Consider the following 14,106-nt stretch of genomic DNA (forward strand, 5'->3'; position numbering starts at 1 on the left):
TTGACATGGGCATACCACCCTCCATTATTGTTTCTATGCGAATAAAACCGAAAGCAGCACCAACATAGTTTTTTGTTCTCTCCATCTATTGTGCTGATCAATACGTATGCATCCAATGCACAATACAAATCCAAGGGATCTTCCAGTGTCTCACTGACATTGAGTGTTCGCATACCGATCCTCATAGCACCATCACCTTCAGTTGTGTCAGCTTCTATCCCTTCATCATCTCCTTCTTCATCCATGACCCTCTCAAACTCCATCACGTCATCATCTTCGTCGCTTTGGTTGGCCTCGTTTTCAACTTCGTCTATCTCATCTTCATCGACTCCAACATCTTCTGCTTCAACTATTACTTCCTCTAGCGGAACATTGACATCCTCATCATCTGATTCGTCTATCCAATTGTTTTCATCAACAGCAGCTATTCTATTTAATGCAGCATTTATTTTTGCAGAATTCATCTTGTTGTTGTTTGCTCACAGTTGTAGAGAGTGAATGAATGAACTCTAGGTTTGCAAGTCAACTTATATAGGAGGTGATGCGACTCCCACTTGACTCGTTTAGAGTGGAATAGTAGGAGAAGTTATCCCACTATACTTCCACATGATGTTGATTTGTATAAATAGAGATCGTAGGTATAGGAGAGAGCATTCAGAGTTTCTGTAAGTCATCTCTTAATATTTCTAATCGAATTAGTAAAATGCCGTTTCCAAAAGAGTGGAATGAAAAACCAAAAGTGTGTGTCTACCCAATGATGATTGCAGGGGCTATTGTGTGCTACTTTTGTCAAATAAGTAGACCTAAGGATTCAATCAATCCATGTACTGGTATGTGTAGTGATTGCGTGTTGCGGATTCAACTATCGCCTCCTTCTCATCCACCGAAGCGAACAAAATCGGATTATCGTCAACAACAGTTACAGTGTCTGAAGTGTTCCGAACCTATAATATTTAACAATATAGGTATCTGTAGAAATATTTGTGGTACCTGTGCTGCCGTTCCAACTCCACTGCAACGTTGTTTGCGTTGTGATACATATTCCATGAATTGTTGGAATCATGTATGCAATGCATGTAGAAGTACTTGGGATCTGTGTGAGAAGGTTGGTCAACTCTACCCCAATAGGAGAATCCATTTTTTTCAATGTTGGTGTTTGACGCACGAGCAACAACTATTGAGGAATAGAGTCAAAGAACGTTCCACATCCACAGAGACATATTAACATTTTTCATTTTTTATTATCGTTATTGTCCTCTATTATTAATATATATATATATTTTGAATTTATTTGTATTATTTTCTAACATTTAAAAATACATGCATGCAACACAAAGTTTTCCTCTTAAATGACAAAGATTGTTACATGCGTGAATAGTTTAGTGAGAGAGCGCATGTGCCAGTTGATGAAAGAGCGCATGCGCTAGTTTATTTTCTTCTATAAATGGTGAGGTCTCAGTAACATCATCACCTTTCCTATCCACATTCTATTGCTATCACATATCATTCCTCAGACCTTAATAATCATGAGCTCTATGCCGCTATTGATTGCTGAAGATGGTTCACCACTTGTTGATATCGATCAGACTGATTTTGAAAATATTCCAGTATTACATTTATCGAGTCAAGATTCGATAAATGATTTTGATATTAACGACTTCGTTAACTTTGCAGATGTGCCAGAACCAAATGAGCAAATTATTATTGAAAATCCGATCGTTTCGCAATTATCATCACTCAAACACTCTTCATCTACCCTTCCTCTTGGTGTTGATAAGAAATCTAGAACAATCAAGAGGAAGGTTACTAAGGCATCTTCATCGATTGTCACTGACTTTAAAGAAAAGAAAGAATCCAAAAGTGTTGTGCGACAGAAAAAACCCGCAACGAAAAGTGACAGATCGAAGAGGAAGCCAAAAGGTACTCCTAAAGAAATGAAGAGTGATTTGAAAGCTGAACCGCTATCTTCTTTCAGTCCCCTCCATCGGTTTGGGGAAATGAAAAGGAAAGCAAAATGCCGTCTTGTAAAGGCACAGATGACTATTGCTGAACTTGAAAAGAGTGAGCGAGCTATTAATGCTAATAATGAAACTCTTGAAGCATTAGATGCCAAGATTGCATTAGCGAAGGTTGAATTGGCTAGAATGTCTAAAGATGCTGATGAACTCCGTTCAAAAATTGGTAAAGATAAGCAATTCCATCAACGTTCGAGAATGCAAGCTCAGGCTGAGCTTGAGGAGTCGACTAAGCTTTATGAGACAGCATTATCAGTGAGAGATAATTGGCAAAAAGAGTTGGATACTGCATTTCAAAGTGACGGCGATTAGTTTTGGGAATGATAATGTGTTTTCAATATCGTGAGTTGAAAAATATAAGCGGGAATGGAGTATACAATTAATTTGGTTTGGTATACACAGAACATTCCGAATGGCTGGGGCAATGTTTACCGCTGCAATATTTTTCAGTTCACATACTTATAATTGAAATGAAAACAATAATGAACTTTAATATTACTTTATTCATAAAAGTCACTATTATATACATTTAAACCATATTTGATTCATCAATCCAAGAATTTTGTTCGCTAGGAAGGCCTAACCACTTTACATATACTTTATTTTTTCTTCTCTTCAACACCTTCTCAATCAGATATACGTCAGGATTCTCGGTTCGTAATAACTCTTCTTCGTAAAAACATCCTCTAATCGGCTGTTCATTCATATCTTCAAGATTATAAGTCGTTGGGATGGTTTTATTAATTTTAACAATCTTGAATAGCTCCGTGGTAAAATTCGCAGTGTAAGACTTTTCAAAAATATGTTTGTATTTACTTATACGTACAATATCATTTAATTGGAATTTGGGTTTACTTTGTCTTCCTCCAATTCCATTGATACCCTTGAATTTTAATTTTGTTGTTGAATCAACATTGATGGGTGCCATACCTATTGTACGATGAACTTTATTATTATATCTACTAGTTATAATTGGAAGAATATCAAGCCATTTGTGGTGACCTCTCATCGAAAATTCCTTGTAGAGCCATGCCTTTATTGTACGAATCACTCTTTCTGCTATAGCTGCCTTCTTTGTGCTAAATGTTGAATAATGATTGATATTATATTCTCGCATGAGAGATGAGAAGCTTTTATTGAAAAATTCTTTCCCTTGATCGCTTTGTATGTGTTTGGGGGAGTATTTGGCTTCTTTCAGTACATGTTTCATTGCATTAGTTACTGTACTACCTGTTTTATCTTTAACTGCTACAGTCCACAGATATTTGGAGTAACAATCTATCACTACAAGTATATATCGGTATCCTTCATTACTTTTTGCATAAGGTTGCAGTTCAGCTAAATCTATTTGCCATAGATCTGCAAAACCTTTGATGGTGGTTATTCTTCTACGAAAATTACGTCTTGCAGGTTTATGTAATTCATTAACAACTTGTCGTTTGACATCACTTATTTCATTAGTCATTCTATTTCAATATGATTAAAGAGAAAAGGTGATAATGTTACTGCATTGAATGATGATGTGACAGTGATCATTATATGTGAATATGTTAATATATTATACCTTCTTCACGTAATTCTTCAATTATTGAAATTATTTCATTATCATGTCCGGTATGTCCGGCTGACTTTGAAGCTACCAATAGTCGTAGGCGAGCAACTAACTCTTTCGGTGAATTCCAGTACACATAATTCACAGGTTTAGAATTATATATTTTCTCCATTTTCACTCGTTTGAGTGCTCCACCAATTTTACTTCTACTTCTTATTGGATATTGTCGTGAGTCTAATAGAGGTTTGATAACTTCACGAAATTTTTTAGAATTTGTATTTTTAAAACCATTCTTCAGATGATATTGTTTATATGGAGCATTCGTTATTTTCAATATTTTGGAATATATTTGACGAGTTTCTTCATTATCAACATCTTGTGGATTCTTCAAAAAAATCATATCATACAATTCTGGACTACCTGCGCATTCATATTTTTTCACTTTATTAGCATCCCAAAATGAAATGTTTCCATCTTTGAAATTCACCACTAGACTTCCCATTTTCAGCTTTTGTGTAATTGGATCCATACGTACGCCAAATGTTCCATCATATGCTGGATTTCTAGATTTTATATTATTCAAATGTTCCATCAAAACATCTTCACCACTTTCATTCATAACAGGTGAGATGTCAGGATCCGAGGAATCGATGTGGGACGATGATGGTGTTTCGAATAGAGTTGTTCTCATATCGTCTTGAAGTGTGATCGTGTCACTATTCACAGATGATACACTACCAAAAGATTGTTTTCTTCCTATTGGAGTACTCATGGGATAATTTGAAGTAGATTGAACAGTTCCATGATTTGGTGATAACACTGGTGATTTAGAAGTAGCGTTTGATGATAAAACATTCAATGGTTTCATTATGGGCTCATACAATCTTTCAAGTGTCGTACGATTTTCAATATTATCATTCTTGATAGAGTTGAATTTCTGCCTGACAGCTTCTGTTGTCTCTACTAGTTGACGTTTCAAATTTATTTCATTGTTTTTATTTTCAGGATCTTTTTTTGTATTCATAATGCCCTTTTTTTTGAATTAAAGCTTAATTCGTTGGTGAAGTGACCACTACAATATTCAGTGATCGAATAAGTTCCAAAAACAAGATCATGGGTATATAAAACTATCGAATCCTTTGCGATATCTACCTTCATCTATTTTTCTATCCTTATCAATGACTAGAAATCCATATTGGTCCTCCCAGCATTTAACACACATCAATTGGAATTGTTTGAATGTTACATCGGGTGAAACATGATCTGAATAAATGTGATGTAAATTCGTCTCATCTTGTTTGAACATTATAATGAAATTGGTATTGTCACGCACTAACTGTTTGGGTACCCGTGAATATGTCTGTGCTAGATAAAAACAATCAACATCCTTATGACGTCCCATACAGAAATATGATCTAATAATATCTTGCTTTTCACATATCACATCATCGAAAATGAAAACAGAATTAGGCTTAGCGTCGGAGGGTTCCACTATTTCTGCATTATTGCTGAATGTATAAAAACCTAATCCTTTTATAGGTTCCAAAACACTTCGCAAGTACTGATATTTAGGTTGATTGAGTGATTTCGAATAGAGATACACATTTCTAAATCTCAGTCCTTGTGGATGTGTTAATAGTGATATCATTGCATTCGTCTTTCCACAATTTGAAGGTCCTATAATGAGTCCTCGAACTGATGATGGAAGTAGTGGACCATGTCTGAATACCCTTTGTCCATTCAATCCACAACCAAATTTCTCATCTAGATTATCTACAGCAAACTTTTCTTTCTGTTTTACAATGCGCATCGTGCCGTGGTTGGAGACTATATAAATGTTATTAGCTTATTCATTTCAATGTGTACCATCAAACGATACGGACGTATTGAAAGTGATCGTAAAATTAAAAGAGGTTGTGGTTTTGTTAATGATTTAATAAACAAACTTCCTTTCGAATTACATCTACCCGGAGGTTATCAATACTGTGGACCGGGTACAAAATTGAAACAACGTTTAGCTCGTAACGACCCTGGAATCAATAAATTAGATATTGAATGCAAAAAAACACGATATTCAATATTCTAAGCATCCATCCGATCTTGCAGCAAGACATTTAGCCGACAAAGAACTTGAATACAGCGCTTGGGATAGGGTTAAATCGAAGGACGCGAGTATTGGGGAAAGAGCAGCTGCATTACTTGTCACCAACATTATGAAAGCGAAAAGACATATGGGCATGGGTTGTAGTACCAATAAGAAAAAATGTAAGAGGAAACAAACGAAGAAAAATAAAATTAAAAAAGTTGCATTTGGTGCTGGGATAGTCCATAAAGTGCGAAATGTATTGAAGAAAGCTGGTGGGAATCAATTTGTGACGAATAATAGCAAAAAAGCTATCACTGTGGCATTGCAGGCGGCACGTAAATACCTTAAAGCTGCCGGTGGAAAGAAGAAAATCCGCACACCACGCATAATTCCTGTTCCCAAGATCGGTGGACTTTTACCATTGATACCAATTTTTGCTGGACTATCCGCACTAGGAAGTTTGGCGGGAGCCGCTGCTGGTATTACCAAGGCCGTGAATTCGGCAAAAGCCAGCAGAGCGGCTTTAATGGAAGCCAATCGTCACAATAAAACCATGGAGGCTGTAGCATTAGGCAAACGCGGAAGTGGAATATATCTCAAACCATACCGTAAAGGTTTAGGACTATATTTAAAACCATACAAAGCCACAAACAAAACAAAAAACTAATTGAACCCCTACCTCAGAGGCCTCTTACTGATCTCGATCTCAGTTATTATGCACAAAAAATGAAAATTCCACATTTTCGTGGTGTTTTTATGCGTGATAGATTACCATCTTCAGGTCCAAAACAAAACGAGACAGCTATTGTTAATTTAGATGGAATAAGTGGACCAGGAACACATTGGGTGGCATATAAAAAATGTGGGAAAGAAGTCACATATTTCGATAGTTTTGGAGATCTACCCCCACCATTGGAATTGACTCGATTCTTTCGAAAATGTTCGAATGTAAAAATCAAATATAACTATGATCGACAACAGAAATTTAATACAGTTCTCTGTGGTCACTTGTGCTTGCAGTTTCTCTCTAAATAATTTTCCAAATAAAAATGGATTCAACACCAAAACTGGATCGGGAGGCTATCAAGGGAATGGGGTTTTCACTTAGAATGTTTTCAAAATATGGTACCTTGAAAAAAATGGATAAAGTGATGCTTGCAAATATGCCTAAGGAAGTGATACTTGCATGTGTTGCACATGAGATTGCATATGTTTGGGAAAAGTTGCCTAAGCATCTGCAAGATGACATCGATATAATGAAACATAGATATTGTTATGAGCACCACCACCACGATCAAAATTCAGAATCGGATGTTAATGACGGTCCTATACCTCGGAAATCTATGTGTTGTATTTGTAATATAGAGGATGTGAATATTGGTATCAATAAAAATGATACTTATTACAATACAACACCTTCCAAAAAGTGTAAATTGTCTCAAATGTGCTGTTGCTGTGTACAATAATAAATTGAAATGTGTTTCAAAATATTCATCAGTCATGTCACGAAAGTTCGAGCTACAAGCTGTCGGGACAAGTGTCTTGAGTGCGGATTTTTTTCCACCAATTGAATTGGATAGGAACAGTCGTTATGGATTAGGACTTTTGGGATTCTATGGGTGCAATACAATCAATAATATAACTGAAGCTAATAACTTAGTTAGTTTTAGAATCAGTAATGACAACTCATCGATACCCCAAAAGTTGACAATTGAAATTCCATGTGGTGCTTATGAAATAGAAGAGATCAATGCCGTCATACAGAAACATATCATGTTCAGATTGTTTCATGATAAAAAACCAAATGATGTCGTTGCAGATGATATTTTCTATCTACACGCCAATAATAATACATTCAAATGTGAAATGCGATCCAAATATGAAATTGATCTGACACATCCAAATTCAATAGCAGAAATGATGGGGTTCGCTCATGAAATATTTCCACCAAATCAGATACATGAATCATCATTACCAATAAACATTACAACTGTAAGACTTATCCGCTTAGATTGCAATATAATATCTGGTTCATATATAAATGGTGAAGAATCCCACATTCTTTTCTCATTCGATATTGATGTTGAACCTGGCTACAATCTCACTAAAGAACCACACAGTATTATATATATGCCTGTCAGTCCAGAAGGTCGTCAATTGATTCACAACATTACAGTGCGTATTTTGGATGAAAAAAATAACCTTATCGATTTTGGAAGTGAAGAAGAGATTTTCATTATTTTGGAATTGAAGAAAATCGAATAACTGTTGTTATGGGTTTCATTTATAATAGACAAAATCGCATTGAACAATCCCAAACGAGTTGCACTATCAAAAAGAAAGGTGTGCATAAAAAGAAGCTCATTCCACAAGTGTATGCTAAACAGTTAGCACATAACGCTCTGTCTGTGAGTGATCTTAAATTTTTGAAATCGATTGGATTGAAAGTGAGAAAATAACAATGGTGCTCGAAACAAACAATGAAAAGTTGAATATATTCAATGAACCAGTGCTCGATCATTCTCTCATAAGTTTACATGAGCACACATATAAGCCCTATGGATCACCGCTATTCAGGAATTCGGATGAAATCAGAATTGCAATCAATAATCAAGATGTTATACTAGATATTGCCGAGAGCTTCATTTACATAGAAGGTAAATTCACCCCCAAAGATGTAGCGAAAACATGCTATCTCTCGAATAATGCAATTGCATTTCTCTTTGACGAAATTCGTTATGAAATGGGAGGTGAACAAGTGACTGTTGTTAGAAAACCTGGGATAACATCTACAATGAAAACCATGATATCATTTGGACAATCTCATGCTAACACATTATTGACATCTGGTTGGGGACTTTCACAATTGAAGCAAGATATCTTGGATACAAACAGTCATGTTTTTAGTGGAAAACTACCACTGAAATATTTGATGGGTTTTGCTGAAGATTACAACAAAAGTATCTTGAATGCCAAACAGGAATTGATTTTGATTATCGCTCGATCATTCAAAAACTCATATATAGGTGAGGTTGATGCTGATTTGGAAATAAATAAAATCGAATGGAAAATAAGGCATATTGTACCAGATGATAAACACAAGCTCAAACTTTTGAGTAGAATAAACAAAAGCGGTCTGAATGCCAAAATCAAGTTGGCGTATCGTATGTGGGACCTCTATGAACTACCATCATTACGTGGGACTTCTTCAGACATATGGGCCATCAAAACAACTAACGCATTGGAAACTCCTCGTTTTGTCATCATCGCATTCCAAAGTACTACCACATCTGAAGATAGAACACAAGATATTACAAAATTCACAACTGCTGATATCAATAGTATTCGAGTATACTTGAATTCTGAAGTTTATCCATATGAGCGTTGGAATTTGAATTTCGATAAAAAACTTGATGCTCCTGCTTATTATGCTTTTGAGAGTTTCCAGCGAAGTTATTATGATAAAGATATGAGTGAACCTCTGATGGACATTGGACAATTTAGAGAGAATCCACTATTCGTCATCGATTGTTCCCATCAACCGAATGCAACAAAATCATCAACTATTGATATAAAGATTGAGTTTGAGACGAGGAAGACCAAGTTTCCAGACAACACTAAAGTATATGCATTAATTTTGCATGATACAGTTTTAACATACAATGCATTGGATGGTTCAGTTCATAGCAGATATTGACACTTTTTTTCACTCTATCATGTACTGTTTTATGATCTTTTTTTTTATTTGTAACTGACTTATATCATGTATTGTATTTTATATCATATTTATTGTTTTGTAATCATTTTCTATTGTATTTCATCAGATTTAAATAAATAAAACATGAAAATAATACAAAGTTTTTTATTTGACATTATTTATGATTCACAGGAACATACAGACTATCTAAAATAACTTCTTCCTCATAATCATCATTTTCGCGACCATCTTCAATTTCCTCTCGATTTTCATCATTCAATTCAAAGTGATGAATAATCCATTCTGGCAAGTATGGTTGGAGGCTATACAGGAATCTTCTTAGGTTCAGTTCAATCATAACCTCACAAAGTTGCCACAATTCCAATTCATTATCCAAAAATTTGTTGCAAACTTCTGCACCACTCCAATAGTTCTCAGCATCACGAAGGCATAATTCGATTTGTTTTTCATCATAGCATACACTCATATCATAAACGCTTGCATGTTCGGCTCCATCACCCAACACCTTCAATTTAGACGACAAATGTTGAACCGATGATTTGAGATCTACAATATCGACCCAATCTTGACTTGCGTACTGCATCCACATCTTTAAATGGTGGAACTGAAATCGAACAAAAAAAAACAATAAGCAACCTCCAATTTTTCAGTGATATAATACTCACATTCCCATTTTACTTGTAGTTACAAAGTGAGTGTATTCAACTAAGTTAGTAATGTTTATATTTCCATATAATTATCATCTAATATATGAATATTAATAAAACAATAAGAAATTCATTATAATTACTATTATTATTCAATCATATTGAATTTGACTAGAGTTATCGTTTTCACACCAAAAAAAACTTTGTAAGCTATGACCTAAAGAAATTCACTATAAATTATTACTATTATTCAATCATATTGAATTTGACTAGAGATCGCGTTTTCATGCCAGCAAAACTTTGTTGGCTCTGTCCTAAATACATCATCGTATATTTACCACCTGATGAGTTGATACAAGATATATCGTCATCACTGAATTGCAACGAAATACGTTTTGGTAGCCATGTTTTAAATAATTTATCATTGCTCACATCTTGCAAAGTTAATAAAATTGATTTACCAAATCGTGTAGAATAAGTTGACATATTTTTAATTATGTACACTTCATCAATTGGCAATGATGATAAGGCCTTTTGCTCTAGTATTTCAACCTCCTGTACAATCAAATTATTAATTTTATTCAAGTCTACTTTTGAAACGGACATGATGAAAATATATATGAAAATATAAACAATTTCCAACAGACAAATACACTCACCGTCTTCCTTCTATTACGAACTGAATAACACTCTACCAATTGCTAACTGCTGCAGATATATTCGTCTACTGATTTCATAGTGTGCCAGGCATTTCTTTTATATTAAACAGTGTGAGTCACCCCCACCATGAAACCGTGAAAGATTCACATTGCTAGTTGCTATCCACTAGAGATGCCTGACGTCACAGCCAAGCCCATCTCCCAACTTGATGCGATAACAGTTGCCGGTACGAGCAAGCAATGGTCGTTGCGGTCTCGGAGAGGGTGGACGCTAGGCAAACGGTCCTCGGCTGTCGTTGTGTCACCATCGATAGCGGGGCTAGAGCGAACCTTCATCGCTTCGGGAAAGGTGAGGGCAGACCGATGAATACGCATTACTCTGCCACACGTCGTGGAGTGAACATGTCGCTCTCTAGCCGTTGAACGGTTATTGCTGTGACGTCACTCCACTACTAACTTGGTGCCCTAACACCGATGGAGCATTTATTACTTGGAGGATCTTCGAAGTATGCAGACGTATGTTTGTACATAGACAAACAAGCACATGATGAAACCCTGTACCGTGCATTCTCCTACACACACACACACATAAACACACAAAATCTCATATGAAAAAAAAATCTGAACGATCCATGCACCAGACACTTCAAGGTCACAACGCCTTGACTTCACTGCACAACAAAAAAACTTCACCAAACAACAACCAATAAAAAAAGCAATTAATACGTCATAGTGGTGGGGGAGGCCGAGAATCAGCTGTAAACAACTACTGATAACGGCCATTTTGTTGAGGCTACATCTATCAAATCAGTTGTCATTTATTCAGTCTGCTTTTCCAAATCATCATGGACGGATTTAGCACTCAACAACACGTACAAATAATAAAATTGTTTTATCAAAATAGGTGTTCTGTTTGGGCAACGTACTGCGCGCTTCGCCCAGTTTACGATCGCCATAATCGTCCTACCGAGAGGACTATTCGCAATGTGGTGGATTAATTTGAACTCACTGGTTCAGTAAACGATCAACCAACACCCGTACGTCGACGAAACGCAAGATCTGCCGTAAACATCGCCGATGTCTATGAAAGTGTGCAGAGGAATCCGAGGCAGTCGATTTGGCGTCGCTCCCAAGAACTCTGCCTTTCGCAGACCACAACTTGGCAAATTTTGCGTCGTGACTTGTGCTTGTACCCATACAAAATTCAACTGAGCCAGGAACTGAAGGTAAACGACCATAGACGACGACGTGTGTTCTATGAATGGGTTCTGGAACAGTTGGCAACAACACTAATTTTCATCGAAAAATCATTTCCAGCGATGAATGACGTGAATAAAGTTGTCGAATTTGGGACGATACCAATGCACATGAGATCCAAGAGTGTCTAGTGCATCCGGAAAAGTCACTGCTTGGTGTGTATTTTGAGCTGGCTGCGTCATCAGTCCATATTCCTTTGACAACGACGTTGGCCAGGCAGTCACTGTCAACGGCGAGCATTATAATTCGATGATTACCAACTTCTTTTCCCCTGAATTGGGTAATCAGGACACCAATGTCACATTGGATATTCTGCAAGAGTCTTCATGAGGATATAAAAGATATTATTGCGGAAAACCGATTTGTACTGACCGAACGAGTAATTGAAATGAAGATTTCACCGTGCAAAAACCATGGTTAAAACTGGGAAATTGACACATTTTTGGGTAAGGGTAGTTGTGGATCCCCTTAAGCCTCTCACGGTATATTGAATAAGTGGAATGAACTTACATCAACAATATTCGCACAAACTAACATAATATGACTGGAAATTACTGAACATGAAAATAGTAATTTTGAAAGTCTGTATTTCGGAAACTATAGAGTATATGGAAACTATTCTGATATTAAATTAAAGTCTACTTGAGCTTATACCCTTCAGTGAAAACTCTTTTCAATCTGCCAATATTCAAATAATTGAGCATATAGAAAAAAACTGTTTCAAAATCTGTTTTTCCGTTAACCAATTATCATTCCCTCACGAACGACAACCCTCACGAGTCAAAATCTGTGCGAGCTGAGGATTAACGATACTTTATATTTCACCGTGCGATTCCTATAGCACGGGTTAGACGATAGGCACTGAAAATCGATTGTTCGGCCTCGCAGCTCCAAACACCATTTTTCCTGACGGTGCATTGATTGAGTGGAACAATCACGCCAACCCAACTGGCTACCGTCCCACCATCCCACCATATCAATAAAGAACTACTTGATTTGATGAAAGTTATGAACAAAGTAATTGGACTAAATGGATACGTATAAGTACGATTTCATATATGTACTCGTAAATATCATATCACAAAAATATATTTAATCACAAAAATACTGGTGATGTTTTGAATAATAACCTCAGTTCCGGAAATTATAACCGATAAAAAATATAAGTTTTAATAAACCCGTTAGTAGTTTTCTTATTGTTATTGTTCATGGTTCTTCGGCAACATAAACCAAAGACAATATGTTACAGATCATATGGAACTCAAGATAGGTGACCAAATACTCAAATCGGTTGACTCTGCAAAAAATGTAGGAATCACTTTCGATCAAGATTTAAAATTCAACGCACATGTAAAACAGCTTATAATCAAATCCTATGCCACTCCTAAAGTTCTTTATCCATATAGACAGAGCTTGTCCTTTAGCACAAAAAACTACTTTCACAATCGCTTATCCTTTCGAAAATCAACTATGGAGGAGACCTTGTCTGTGGTCCCTTCTTAAATTCCACTAATCAATACAAAATACAACGTATGCAAAATTCTTGTGTTCGCTTCATTTTGGGAATACATTTCCCAAGCTCGTGCCAACCTTGGTTGGGTATCAATGTCCGTTCTCAGGGAATATAACTACTGCAATATCACCTATTCAGTACTGAAATCTAGTCAATAAATTGACAAACAGGTTAGAGCTCCATCCTTTCAACCTTCGAACTAACGAAAACTTACACATCTCTCGTCATACGTCAGCCATGTTCAGAAAATAATTTTCCTTTCTTGTATTTTTTCATAATACGATTACTAAGGATCTCATGCAATTCTCGGAATCCACATTCAAAAAGAAACTAAAAGCAAAATTCAATATGTGATCAGAAGAAATAAATGTATACATTGAACTATGATCTTGTTGTATACTCCTAACAATTTGTTTCATCACACAATCTATTTTTATTTGGTCCAGTTATTTTTAATTTTTTTCTTATAATACATATTAGGTTAAGTGTAAGAATAGCTAATAGCTAAACTTCGCCTATTATGTAATATTAAAAACTCAATAAAGTCGATTATTATTATTATTATTCAGCAGAAGCTAAATATCATTGCATCTTTTGGGGTCCATAGCCACATCTTGACATTTCATTGTCGTATGCAATGTTCCAGATTTGTTTAGTTT

At 35.8% G+C, this 14,106-nt stretch overlaps 1 protein-coding gene across 3 annotated transcripts in view; it reads right to left on the reverse strand.

The window, feature by feature from the left end:
* Nucleotides 1–14,106, reverse strand: part of LOC111509205 (uncharacterized) — a 64,981-nt gene that overhangs the window by 23,717 nt on the left and 27,158 nt on the right. The window lies entirely within an intron of this gene.

Source organism: Leptinotarsa decemlineata, unplaced genomic scaffold, assembly GCF_025532065.1.
Source record: "Leptinotarsa decemlineata unplaced genomic scaffold, Ldec_3_MD MMD2_tig00026354_RagTag_RagTag, whole genome shotgun sequence".
In the NCBI taxonomy this organism is placed as follows: Eukaryota; Metazoa; Arthropoda; class Insecta; order Coleoptera; family Chrysomelidae; genus Leptinotarsa; species Leptinotarsa decemlineata.